At 40.1% G+C, this 12,263-nt stretch overlaps 1 long non-coding RNA gene across 2 annotated transcripts in view; it reads left to right on the top strand.

The window, feature by feature from the left end:
• LOC116965719 overlaps window positions 1-11,501 on the top strand; it is a 63,852-nt gene extending 52,351 nt beyond the window's left edge. For both annotated transcript variants that reach the window (XR_004409588.2, XR_004409589.2), the window contains exons 4-6: window positions 208-496; window positions 7,042-7,148; window positions 9,644-11,501. This is a non-coding gene — a long non-coding RNA (uncharacterized LOC116965719). The remainder of the gene's footprint in view (window positions 1-207; window positions 497-7,041; window positions 7,149-9,643) is intronic.
• Window positions 11,502-12,263: the final 762 nt, after the last annotated feature.

Below are 12,263 nucleotides of genomic sequence, written 5' to 3'. Positions count from 1 at the left end.
ACTAGCTTCTGGTATTATTCATTGTTGTCACTATTAGTGAGTGGCTTGAGGTTGTGGAATGAATGCAAAAGGATTCATATTCTCCTTGTTAGTGATGAATGACTGTTATGTAGGAAGCCATTAAACTCCTTATACTGTATAGTTCACTTTACTTCCTAAGCGGCCAGGACTTGAATCCTCCTAAACCCCTGCCATTTTGTTTTGCAGATCAAAGTGGGTGATTACAGTGCACCTTCTGGCTTTCAGATATGTTACTTGCTTGTATTACAACACCATCAAGACAAAACCCACTGTGCCAGGCCCAGTAAAAAACACATGATAAGAGCCAGTCTTTGCCCCTGGAGAACTCATCACGTAAATAAATATATTCATTTTGTATTGTAGAAGTCAGCAGAGAATTCCCCTGAGGCTAAGCACAAAATAGTCTAAAATGCAATTATTGAGAATTGTTAAATAAAACAGCACTGGATGAATGTGAAGTGTCACTGTGATTCAGGTATGTTTTGTAAAGTTTCTTTTTAATTTGTCTGTTCTCATATACCACTAACATTTTCCAAGCCATTAAAATACCCCTGGCACAGCCTATTAGTGATGCAGAAGGAAATGTGCATTTTCTCTTCAGCATTATTCTTTTATAAATATGGGGTTTGTACCAGCTATGTGAACTGGATAGACACAAAGTACTAACAAATTTTCCCCTATATCTCCTAATTTGGAACCTGAAGTGATTAGGTCTTTGTCAGTCAATGTGATGGCCTTGTATCACTAAAGTGTTAGAAAGGGCTTTGAAATGGGCAAACAAGCAGGATATGTAACTCCAAAACTGACGGTGTCCATCAACTACTCCAGTAAGGCATTTTTTTCCATGTATTAGACTCATTATTGACCTTTCATGCTGTGTGTTCCATGCTCCTGCCAACAAATGCCAGACAAAATCTTCAATTAGAAATGCAGACCATCTGAAGAAAAGGCTGTTTCTTTTCACTTCCATTTCTTCCTCATTTATTTTTGTATTTATTCAAGGACTCTGGAGAACTGCAAAGCCTACATTACGCCCAGTTAATTTACAGCCCTCATTTTTATTGGGTTACTGTGAATTCCAGTTTTCAAATCAGCGTTGCTATGTCACAAAAAGACATGTGTGTACATCTTGTATGCAGGGCTAATTTTGTATGAAAGTAAGTGCTAGGATGAGGTGCTAGAATGTTAATAGCATATTTGTAAGTTACATAGCAGCAGAGCTGACAGGCAAACAGATTCTGGCATGCCATTTCAGACTATTTTGTCACAAAATTAGCTTTGTGAAAATGTTGTTTAGCACTTTGGAGTTCTTTTGTTTTGGTTTTCTTCTATTTTTTTTCTGAAGTCTTCTAAATTGAAATTCATTGTGTTAAAGTTTCAAGTTCTAACCATCCAAATCACTTTTTCCTAGTTTTCTGTTTACAAATGTTTCCTAAGTGTGAAGGACTTGGGAGGCCAGGGGAGGTCAAATTCACAATACAAGGTATTTTAATCAATTGTACCTACTTTTTGCTTTGATTTTCCCTGGCTTCAGACTCCAGCCATTTATTTTGGTTTTTCCTTTCTCTTTGGAAGATCTTATTATTTTCTTTCTATGAAATACATGATGACTAGTCTTTAAGCAACCATAAATTTTGGTCTGGTTATTAATTCATTTTTTATATATTATAAAGTCCAACCCAGTGTCACCTTGTATTGGGTAAAATACTTTTTAGCTGACAAAAGACAGGCATTTCACAGATATGTTAGCCTAGAGCCCAAATGAGCACAAAAGGTGGCAAAGATCCAGTGACCTCAGCCGTGTTATGCAGTTCTCTGGGGTCACTGAGAAGTTGTATCCACATGCTTATTCTCTCTTTAAAGTGCTGAAAGCGTGTAGGGAATTATTTGGAAAAGATGTAAATGAAGACATAGCAGCCAACATAATTAAGTTCTGTTTCAGAGCGAGGAACAGAGCCCAGTGTGATATCTCTGTCCTCTTGAAGCTAACAGGGAATGTCATGTTGGCTTCAAGAAGTCTCAGATATCTCCCTTGGCTGCCTACTTCTCCTTCCATTGCATTCCTCCCTTTCACTAGACCATTCTACTTCCTTCAAAAGGTCATGGGATCCCCTTGGTTTGCACCATCCAAATGTCTGATTTTAATCAGGTCTGGGCAAAGGATTCAGGGTTGGTTGGTTTGTTTACCCTGTATCATTTTACTTAACACTGGTCAAGCACAAAACTGAAAATTAAATAGCTGACATGTAGATGTTATTCTTCCAAGCCATCAATTACCATAACATTAGCAAAGTTGCCTGAAGCCATAGTTCAACGGCAGCTGGGTTTCGGCAGCAAAGCTGGCTTATGAAGTCTCATTCATTTCCCATCCATCCTGCTGCTGAGTCCTCTCCCTCACCCCCTCAGTGCTATGGAAGGTAGTAGTTTATGGGGCCATACTGCATGTCACATAAATGGTTAAAAGAAGAACCCTCCCCAAAATAACCCCTAATTTCAGTGACCCTCCAATCGGTGCAGTGTCAGAGGTACCACTGAGTCGGTGGAAAAAAGAACCATGAAGTGGCAATGGGAACAAGCATGTCAGATAAGGGAAGAAAACCAGTCAACAGCTTCTTCAAATGGCTTCTCCTCCCTCATCTGTGTGTCATGCACTGGCCCTTGCAGGAGAGTTGAACTGTGCCTAATGAAAGAAAACAGTATGCATGCATAAAAAATGAGCAGCCCAGGATATTACCAATGAGATAATAAAGTAAGAAAAAAGAATTTTATGACAGTTTCACAGAAAAAGATACTGCATAGGACAAGGTCTGACCTCTTAAGGGCATATTATCAATATTTCATGAGAGTGTGATGAAAGAAAATATTAAGCAACACAGCGTTAAATTTCTGTCTGACAATATATATCTATGGCAGGCAACAGAAATAATAGCTTGGATTCTGAATGTGTGTAGATTTTCAAGGAATTCAGAAATTACCTGTGTGAAACTTACATAAAATTGAGACAGACAATGTAGTGTTTAAAGTTACTGATCAGAATTTTATTAAATAAAAATTCTTCAGTAATGGCTTAAAAAAATATTCATTTCACTAGCTTTCTGACAAGGAAGGTGCACAATGTGCGAAGAAATATTATAAGTGTCTCTAAGTTTAACCAAATGAAATGTGTCTGGGACTTAAGCATTTCCCTTCAGGAAGAAAAGATTGAGCAATATGCTTTCAGATTTAACAAAATACTAAAGAGAAGTAGTTGAAAAAATGAGGAAAAGTGTTTCCATCAGAAAACACAATTTCATTGAAATGGAAATATTTTGAGTGAATAAATCAGTTCTAATGACATCCTCTGGGGTAAATCTTTCCAAGGAGCTATTCTGATAATGTAAATATAGTGTATTTTTACTTCTAACTCGTTTAGACTTTTTGTTCCTCTATACAATATACCACAATATGTCATGTACTACATAAATTAAAAAGATTGCTTTTTACTGGAAAATAAATGCTTAAGTAATACTTATTCAGTATTTATTTTTGAACTTCATATTCTTCTGGAAGTTCTTGATGAAAAGTAAGGCATATACTGAAACATTAAGATCTCCCAGAGAATTGTATTTCATGACTCCCACATCTTTGATTCCACACTCAGTATTTCCTTAGTACCCTAAGTGACATGTTATCCAGGATAAAGCCTGATGATTTTTACAGTAAATGACTCTTTGAAGAAGATACCTAACCACAATTAAGGGGCTTTCCATCATTAATAAATGTGGAGGCAGTGAGAGGAGAGGAGAGGAGAGAATGAGGACTCAGCCAACTGAGATCTTCATTTGCCTGGGAATATAATTAAACAAGCACATTGCTCACAACACTGGATGGATTAACAGCCTCTCAGCCTGAATGCATTATATCTGAAGAGATGCTTTGCCATAAAAAATTCACAATATTACCCTTATAATATGGTCTGGTGTCCTGGGTTGAGAGAGTGGTGGAGTTTTTTGGTGGCAGGGGAGGGGGCTATCGGGGCAGCCCCCTGTGAGAAGCTTCTCGAAGCTCCCCCAGCTCCAAGTCAGCTCCACTTCTGTTTGGAAAATTGAGCCAATCGGCTGCGTCTCTGCGATAACGTATTTAAGAAGGGACATGGTGACGTGCAGTCGGACTTGTGAGGAGGAGTTGCTGCAGCTGCATGAACACCAAGGTCAGTGGAGGAACAGAGGAAGAAAGGAGGGGGGAGGTGTGCCGGAGCAGAGACCCCCCTGTATCCTGTGGTGAGACGGCAGGGCGGCCCCCCCTGCCACCCATGAAGATCTACGGTGGAGCAGACATTGATTTACGGCCTGTGGCTTCTGCTTGCCTGATCAAGGTTCTGTGCCCAAAGAAGGCCGGGGTCTCGTGGGAAAAGGTAGCCCCGCTGCTGTAATTCAGTGCTGGGAGGATTGCAGCATGCGAGGGAGTCCCACACCAGAGCAGCTCGGGAAGGGCTGCAGCCGTGGGAGAGAATCCAATCGGAGGAAGTTAGTGACCCATGATGGAGCAGTGTGGGGAACGCTGCAGCCCATGGGAGGAATTGAAGTCGGAGAAAGTTTGTGGAGGACTGTCTCCTGTGAGAGGGGGACCACGATGGAGCAGGAGGAACAAGTTTTGGACACTCCCCTCACTGAAGATGAAGAAAGTGGCAGCACTGACTGCACCCCCCATTCCCTGCCCCTGCACCACTGGGGGAGGAGGTAGAGATATCGGGAGCAGAACTGAGCCCGGGAAGAAGGGAGGGGTGGGGGGAAGGTGTTCTCAAGATGTGGCAATGCTTCTCACTGTCCTACTCTGTTATGTGTTGTTAGTGTCTGTAATAAATGTATGTTCTTTTTTTCTTCCCCTAACGAGTCTGCCTTTTGCTCGTGATCATAAAAGGGGGATTTTTTTCCCCCATCCCAGTCCTATCTTGAACCCCAAGCCTGGCTCTCTGTCCCTTCTCATTGCTGGAGGGGAAGGGAGAGAGAGCTGCTGCATTGTGGTTGGCTGCCAATCAGGCCTAAACCATGACACCACGACATCTGGAAATCCACCCTCAGGGCTAAAGGATCTGGTCAGTTTTTATCTGACCACAAATTGCCATCTCTACCAAAGTTACAGGATAGGTTAGTGGAGTAAATCTGTAATGGGAGCAGTGGGCCACCAAAAAATGCTTGAAAGCAGTAGCCTGTTTCATATAGATTACTAAAAATTCACAGGCATTTGGCTGCAGGGATTCATAGTTGCTTCCAACCAAGTGCACTCAGGCTGCTGACTTCAAGCCCTTCACTGTGCAGTTTTCCAGGAGAGCACTCTGCCAAAGAGGAGTGGCACTCTTATCAGTAGTTTGGGATTTTTCCCGCCTGCATGTTTTTTCATAGCTTTTGCTTGATTTGCATTTCTTAAAAGCCTATTTCACAAATACACTGCATCTGCAGTGATGAGTGAAAATGCCTCATTTGTTCCTGAGACTGGATTGTGGGATCCCATCTAGCAAAAATGCTAATGAAGAACAAATACTTCCTTTTTTCCTGAAGGGAAATTTAATCATGGAAGCGTAGCACTTCTAATTGCATTAACACCTGCAGTACAGTAAAGAGAAGTCGGTAGTATCCAATATTGCCTTCTAATCAGTCATGCAGAGGTGTTTTCATTACAGAGAAATAATGGCTACATTTACTAAAATCAATGGACTATATTGTGGTTAGAACTGAGTGATGTGTATGAGTATATTATATATAGTATATATATATATGTGTGCATGTATATACTATATATATAGCATAGTATATATACACATATATATTCGTGTATATATTTGTGTACATATATATATTTGTGTGTGTATACATGAAGTATATATGTATACTCATATTATGTATATGTATGTATGTAATCATATGCTCACTCTCTTGCACACTCTATTACATATATGTAGAGAGAGAGACTTTGTAAAAAGACCATACAATGTCTTCTTATTCAAGTGTTCCAGTGTTAATTTCTCAAAATTATTTGGCATGTATTCAGTTCATACAAAGATCTTCAAAACGTTGAACTGGTTCCTCTCAGAATCATAATCAACTTTGACTGCTAAAATATAACTTCAGCTTTTACTGCTGAAGTCCAGACAGAAGTTCCATAAGCTTCAGTGCAGATGGATTTTTCATGCTTAAAGGAGTCTTGTGGTTATTAAAGAAATTCTACTTTGACAGGAAAACAGAAACTGTAAGAAAATCTAGATGGAGGTGGGGGAGGAAGTACAGAGGGAAAACAAGAGTCAGTGTAATAGAGTTAACAAGGGCTTGTAAAACATTAATATTTTAAAAGATAACTTTGATCACAACAAATACAGAAAATGGGAAAGTATTGAATGGAATAAATGCTGTGACCAAAGCTGCAAATCCACAAAAGGGTTGAGTTCTTAACGACAGAAGAATTTGATTTGGGCCAGGAAATTATTAGGACCAGATATATTTATGGCTAAAAAATATTAAAGATTTTAGGAATGTAGCTGGATTCACAGAAACTCACAGGTGGGCTAAGTATCTCATTCCCACTGATTTCCTCAGTAGAGAAAATGGGCGTCTTTGACACCTTAACATTATATTCTTTAGAAAATCGTCTAATTCCCTTTGAAGTCAGTGGAAGAGTTAGAGGGGAAATAATCACAGTCTGGGCAAACAGCAGCACTGATATAAAGGGTCGAACTAGGAGAAGGTAACTGAAGTGAAAGAAAAGGTAACAATCTTTCTAGCTCCAGAGACAAATTAACTCTCACTTTGAAGCATGTCAGTGCAGAATCACAGAATTAGGGAATGGTTGAGGTTGGCAGGCACCTCTGGAAATTATCTTGGTCCATCTCTCTCCTCAAAGCAGGGTCAGCTACAGCAGGTTGCCTTGGACTGTGTCCAGCTGTTTTGAACATCTTCAAGGATGGAGGCACCACAGCCTCTCTGAGCAACCTGGTCCAGTGTTTGACCATCCTCACATTGATTTTTTTTTTTTTCCTCTGTTTAACAGGGATTTCCTGATTTCCTGGATTTGCATTTGTGCCCATTGCCTTTTGTCCTCTCATTGGGCACCACTGAGAAGAATTTGACTCCATATTCTTTGCTCTCCACCACCAGGTATTTATGCACATTGTCAAGATCCTACAGGCTGAACAGTCCCAACTCTCTCAACTTCTCATATGTCAGATGCTCCAGTCCCTTAATCATCTTTGTGTAACATTACCTGTGATAGACTGGATAGATGTGCTGAATGTGATCCATGCCCATTTTCTAGGATGTCCAGATGTAATTCCGTAGTTTAAATCTGTCCATTCATACTCATGGATCTCAGCTTTCCTCACTGCAGCTCATGTGTCCATCTGGGTTGGACATTGCCATTACTGTGGAATTGAGCTCCCTGGAGAATACCCAGTTAAGGAAGCAAAATACAGAAGAGTACTTTGTGCTGGCCTTCCAAATACGATACTTACCTCACCACTGTGAGCAGGAATACTAAATAGTGTATATAAACAGCCATGACCAAGCATTTGAGCTTTCATCCTCTGGCAGTGCAATCCACACTTCTTGGAGAGATCAGTTCTTGACACTTGAAACTGTCATGTTGGTTAGTGACAAAGTACACTGACAAAGTTCTCTTTGCAGCTGGAACAGTTAGAGATAAAAATCTAACATTAGCAGTTCCCATGTCATTTAATAAAAGATAGGGACACGCAATTGAATGTTCTGAACAACCTGGCTATCATAGTATACTCAGTTGCAACTTTTCATGAGCTGCACTAACTGGCCGTGTGCATATACTTAACCAGATCCCTTATGAAGTGAAATGTGCTCAGTTAAACTTCAACAGGGGTGGTTCAAGCTGATGCATACTCCTTTTCAACTGTGACAGCTATGGCATATACAGGGTTTATTATACCAGTTTATTAAGCTGCCAAACTCTATAGGTTTTCTTTCCCTATATACTGACATACTGGTACTTTTACTAATATAGCTTGACTAGGATGGGCATTGGTTCAGTGTCATAATTATGCTAACTCCAGTAGTTTATTTCCCTCCCAGTATAGGAATATCTTTTAGTGATATGTATGTAAACACACATATAATTGTATTCACATACCTCAATGTTACTGTAACCCTGACCAAGCTGGGAGGGGCTGCTGCATTACTTTAGTTCTGTCAATGTAGGTACAGCACTGTATTTTTTGCCCTATCTGGTTCTTTTTGTAAGAAAATGGTGAGGAAAATGAGAAAATGCCAGCAACCTAAGCCACTGTCTAAAAGGCCTAATTAAGACCAGGATATTCATGATTAATAACTGGTGACTGATAGAAGACAAGTGGATTTAATCTATGCCTTTTGCAGATACATTAATTCATGTATATTCTCCATATGTGAGGAGATGTGACCATTTTCCAAAACTCCACTGCATCCAGCCCGTGAATGGCAAACTGTCATCATAATATTTCCACATGAGGGGCCAAAAATGTATACGAAGAATAAATATTTTGCAAATGTGGTAAACAGCTTGTGCATGGGTAGCTGCTGTCACAGTGCGGACACGGGAGAGGACTGCGCAGTCTGCAGTTGCAGTTTCAGAGCACAGACCCTCTCCTCTTCTTGTAGCTCCGTGGCAAGGAGAATGGACAGCCTCACTTCTCATCAGCAGTTCTGTGCTGGGACAGGTGCACAGGAAGACCATAAGAAATTCAACAGTAACTAAATTTGGCTTCTATTTTGCTGCTCAGTAGACATCCTGTTGGAGAGAGAATGAGGGGGGAGGAAGCTTTCCTGGTCTATGAAATTACAGATCAGTAATTTAAAGCAAAGAGAATAGCATGCTTTCATTTTCCTTGGCACAGAAGGTATCAACATGTACTTACAAAAAAATGACGTAAGAAAGGGCACAGAAGAAATAATAATCAGAAAGTAATGAGCTTTTTCAGAGTAATTTCTCTTAAATATACATTTCTTGCCTTATTCATATTTGTTTAGTAACATGAATTATGCTAACTGCTTGTATCAAATGACTTCATCTGAAAGCACCACCTTTTGCATAATGCCCTTAAGCTCTGATTGTGCAAAGATTTATGTACGTATTTAACTTAATGTACCCTGGGCCTTATTCCTAGTTAAACTGAGGCCTTTTTACATCATTGTAATGAATGTAAATGCACTTGATTACTACGTTCAGACCAATCTTGCTACCAGACCATTTTAGAGAAACCACAGAGTAAATAAGTCATAGACACTGTGAGTAGGCCCATTGATTGCAATTATGCCATTCACAATGGGTTATGTGCATCTGTGTGCATGTGAGTATTTATACGTATGCATCTCTGCAGAATCTGGTTTCTCTTACATGTCTGACATCTATTACTGACTGAACCTTAGAGAGAACTCTTGGTAATTATATCCTCCAGCCCTTCATATTAAGCATTGTATAATGAGCTGTTGCTCCCCTTCCTTAATTATTAGGTATTGTTATTGTCTCTGGGTTGCATGATGAAACAATTAGTTTTTATTCTGAACTCTATTATGTATGGTCATTACATGTAGTATAAAAAGCCCTGGTAGTCTGCCACTCAGTATGGATTATCTCTTTCTCTGCCTAGATATCTACAAATGTTGAAGGTAGTGCTGCCCATCTGCAACCCTTTGCAAAACACTGAATATACCTTTTCATCTGCATTTCCAGTATAGTTCATCACATTGTGGGAGAGATTACACTAAATATATTATGAAGACCAAACCATTAACCAAACGTCACTCAGATGTGTCAGTGAACAAAGGGTAGAATCCAGAGATGATGTGTTTAATAGACTTTGAGCTTTCAAGTCAATAGTTACGCTGATTCTTCCATCCATCAATATGAACAAATGCTGTATTTCCAAACAAAGCTTAGATCTGACAGCTCAATATTTGTATGTGATCAGAATTGTAATTATTTCAATTTGAATGTTAATTAATTTATTTGTTAACTGCCTCTTGGGTTTGTGCTCCATCTGGCCTGGTTTCATGTCTCTTGATAGTATTTATTTGCGGTCTGATGATGAACACAAGGTGTGTTTATATACTTTGACATAATACCACTTAATGGCAGAAGATGTTATTCTTCAGAATTCCTGAGGCAGACTGCCAGGTATTTAATTGTCAATCTATTAATTCCATCATCTGAATCTGCATGTCTGTTATCCTTTGCATATACAACAAAAATCTGAGTTAAGAAAGTTTCCTATGTATACTAGCACACATAATTTTTTAAAAACATCACGGGTCAGACTCAAATTATTACATTATACTGTTTCCACAGCCATTTAAAGAAAGCAAGGCGTAAGTGTATTAGTTTAAATAGGTAAAGTTCAGTGCAAAGGTAATGGACTTCTGAGAGGAACAACCTAAACTACTCACACATGACTGACTTCTAAATTAATGACAAGCACGCAGGAGAAGTTCTGGATTCCTTGTGGACAGCTTAATAGAAACATCTGCTCAGGCACAGCACTGGCAAAATAACTAAACAAACGATCATTCAAGCCAGCTCTCCACCTTTCTGAAGTTGCGGAATTGAGGTGGGATTCAGCTCATTAACCTCAGCAATTTAAAAGTTAGAAATCTAGTGTAAAGTAGTTACTGAAGCTCTTTCTGTGGTCAATGAAGGGAGACTAACCTCTGCAGGACAATCCAGCTAGCTAAAGTATGTCTGAAGTAAGTGGAATTAAGTGCCCTTTTGAGGTGTCATTTTTTCCACCAGCTGTAGAAAGGCAAAGCAGTAGCTTTACATTAGAGGCCTACCTTTTAAATAGATAAAGCTGTGGAGGATGTTACCATCTCCGTGCCTTGCTCTCAGACCTTAACATTGCATTTATTTTGCTGAAAAATTATGGGGCTTGGATGATAAGGTTCTCGTCAGGTACAAACGGGTCAGAGCATGGTCTCCACACGGCTGTTACAGACTCTGCACTTAGAAGACTTTCCATGCTGGGAATTGTAGCCGTCTTCAGAAACTGTATGAGTCAATACTTTGTTGTTGTTAACCCCATCAGCTTGCACTCTCCTGGCTGAGAGGCTCATGGCAGCTGTATGCCAGCACCACTTTCCTCTGACAGTTGGCATTCCTGTTTCCTCCACATTTTCATAGTTTAATCAGTGGAAAACCTGGGGTCTGACTTGTATTTAAGCTGTTGAGTTTATTATTTAGGATAGTCATGTTCCTAACTCGTCATCTGATTTGATGGATTAACCTAGTAGTAATTCACAGGTACAGTATACAATTTAATAAACAGGGGAGAAGATTGCTGTTAGTGTAAGGCTATTTTAACAGGGAAACTTCCTGTCACAAAATTTACTATAAAATTAATAATTATATCTACTAATAATACTTTTTTCCCTTTTTAAAATTGGGGGTCATGTTTCCTCTGACTAGAAAAGAGAAAACACAACCCCCATTTTTAAAAAGGGAAAAAAGGAAGACCTGGGAACTACAGGCCAATCAGTCTCACCTCTGTGCCTGGCAAGATCATGGAGTGGATCCTCCTGGAAACTATTTTAGGACATGTGGAAAATAAAGAGGTCATTGGTGACAGCCAGCATGGCTTCACTAAGGGCAAATCATGCCTGATGGATTTGATAGCATTATATGATGGGATTACAGATCTGGTGGATAAGGGAAGAGCAACTGACGTCATCTGCCTGGACTTGTGCAAAATATTTGACACTGTCCTGCATGACATCCTTGTCTCTAAATAGGAGAGACATGGATTTGACAGATGGACCACTCGATGGATAAGGAATTGGCTGGATGGTCGCACTCAAAGAGTTGTGGTCAATGGCTCAATGTCCGAGTGGAGACCAGTAATGAGTGGCATTCCTCAGGGGTCAGTACTGTGACCAGAGCTATTTAACATCTTTGTCAGTGACACGGACACTGGGATCAAGTGCACCCTCAGCAAATTTGCCAGTGACACCAAGCTGTGTGGTGCAGTGACACGGTGGAGGGCAGGGATGCCATCCAGAGGGACCTGGACAGGCTGGAGAGGTGGGCCTGTGCAAACCTCATGAAGTTCAACAAGGCCAAGTGCAAGATCCTGCACATGGGGTGAGGCAATCCCAAGCACAAATACAGACTAGGCCATGAGTGGATTGAGAGCAGCCCTGCGGAGAAGGACTTCAGGTATTAGTGGATAGAAAACTGACTATGATCCAGGAATGTGTGTGTGCTCACAGCCCAGAAAG

This window comes from Tyto alba, unplaced genomic scaffold (assembly GCF_018691265.1).
Source record: "Tyto alba isolate M040663 unplaced genomic scaffold, T.alba_DEE_v4.0 Super-Scaffold_2, whole genome shotgun sequence".
NCBI lineage: Eukaryota > Metazoa > Chordata > Aves > Strigiformes > Tytonidae > Tyto > Tyto alba.
The sequence above is the reverse complement of the archived record's forward strand: the minus strand, read 5'-3'. Positions and strand labels throughout refer to the sequence as shown.